Genomic DNA, 2,276 nt, shown 5'->3' on the forward strand with positions numbered 1-2,276 from the left:
TCCCGGCTTCCTGCAGCAGCTATGCACTGACTTCTCTGTGTGATGGGGCTTCAGATAGAGACGGACTACAGAGCTCTGTATTGCTTGTCTTGAACATGATTATTAAAGATATGCAAAGTTAAATAACAGTAGTTAGTGAACACATTTGCAATGAACACGCCCCTTTTAAGCAGCCTTTAAGTTTGGATGGTTGGTCACACTTAAGTGATCAAGCATAGAAAAATGTCCCCATTCTGATCATTCACAATATTTTGCAAGAAATTAATCTGTGCACGAACCCTCGCCTGAGGCTGATCCCTCCACCCGTCCCCGTCACCCATCCCAACTGGTAGAAGAGACGACATAACTCAGGAATAAGTACACGAGGAGAGGGGCAAGTGGTCCCGGTGGTAATAGGAACATAGGTACAAATTGGGAGAGTGGCTCCAACAGATCCCAGGAACAACATCAGAGATCTCTGCCCAGAAGAGTGCAATGCTAAGAACAGCTAAGATACCGCGCAGGACCCTCAAGCTCCCAGGCCTCTGGTAGAGGACTCGAGCTTGAAGGAAGGCATACAAGACCGCCCCAAAGTGGGGGGTAGGTGGGGAATTTTTTTTTTTCATATATATAATATGAAAACCTAAAGTAAGATATTTGGGTCAAGAGTTTATCACAGAATGGTAGATCATTCGGTGATGCAAGAAAGAAGTCATCCTTAAAGCACCAAAGCCAAAAGTAAAGAGACAAATGATGTGTTTTCTGGGCATGACACATTTTTGTGGGAGCTGGATCCCCAGCTCTGCTTAGAAAACAGTTCCCCTCTCACAGCTTATTTATGACACACCACTTGCATGGACCCTATTTCTTATATGTCTGAGGCTGAGGCTGCCTTTACTAATTTGAAGCAGTTCTTGCAAAAATAGGTTTATGACTTCTGTGCTCACCCAAGCTCACGGCCCAAATCAAAGGCCTGTGGTTTCTTATTCTTCAAGGTTAGACCCTGTAACACAGGCTCTGGCAAGTGTGTGTGTGTTCAAGCTGTTGTAGCAGCCTCTACAGCAGTGCAGGCCTCAAATTCAGTGGTGTTGTTCCATCCACTCAGTTTAAGGGTACCACACGCTATAGCTGTCATACTGCTGCAGAATAAGGTAGCTTATCTGTCTCCTTCAAGGCACCTCTCATGAATGGCTGTGCTCCTATCACAACCACACGTGACCATAGAGCGTTGCACTCTTCTCAGCCCATCTACCCTCATACTCTACTGTGGAAGATGGTGAGCCACATAGCTGCTTGGAAGTCACTGATGAGACAGTGTTGCCATGTACTGATTTGAAAAACCAACTGTGAACATCTATACAGCATGCTTTTCCAAATGCTCATGTGTTTGCGTAGCAGTGGAAAAATAAAGGCACGGTCACCTCTACAGGACATAAACCATAAACAGCTCATCTTAGCCCTGTTAGATGCCATTCAACTCCCAAAGGGCTTAGCTGTCTGTAAATGTGCTGCACAAATGACAGGTACTGGTCCTATCTCACTCGACAGCAAGTGAGCAGATGAGGAAGCGAGACATGCTGCACAGTCAGTTTTAGACCACATACTACATAACACTGTTGACACAGTCACTTCACTAGACATAAAGATTCTTAGAAACATGCACCATAAGTCCCCTAACACTAGAAAAGATTACTGGCTCAAGCAATGAGCTAACATTTATGAATGACTATTAAACTTTTCAACTACATCCTCCAATCTATTGACCTGTGTATCATTATCCATAAAATATTGAGGGTAGTTACTCTTTCTAGAACTGTTTCTAATCAGTTTATTTAATATATTCCACGTACCTCTCATGTTATTTTTATTATCCTCTAATATTTTAGAGTAATATAGTTTCTTGCATCTCCTCAAAATCTCAGTTAATTTGTTCTTGTATGACTTATATTTTTCTTCCGCCTTCTTTGATCTGTCCTTTATGAATTGCTTATATAACGCATTCTTCTTTTTACATGCATTCTGTAATCCCTTGCTCATCCATGGTTTCCCACTGTAATTTCTTTTGTTTTTATACTGCTTACGAGGACAGTTCCTGTCATATACATTCTTAAATATGTTTAAAAATTTCTCATATGCTTTATCTAAGTCATCCTCTCTGTAAACTGGTTCCCAGTTTTGCCCCATGAAATCATCTTTTAGCCTCCTTACTGCATGTTCATTAATCACCCTCCTGTAGAAAAAATTTGTTTTTGGCCTCTCTTTTCTATACTGGCCCTCATAAACCACAAATATTGGTA

This window comes from Monopterus albus, unplaced genomic scaffold (assembly GCF_001952655.1).
Source record: "Monopterus albus unplaced genomic scaffold, M_albus_1.0 scaffold163.1, whole genome shotgun sequence".
Taxonomy (NCBI): Eukaryota; Metazoa; Chordata; class Actinopteri; order Synbranchiformes; family Synbranchidae; genus Monopterus; species Monopterus albus.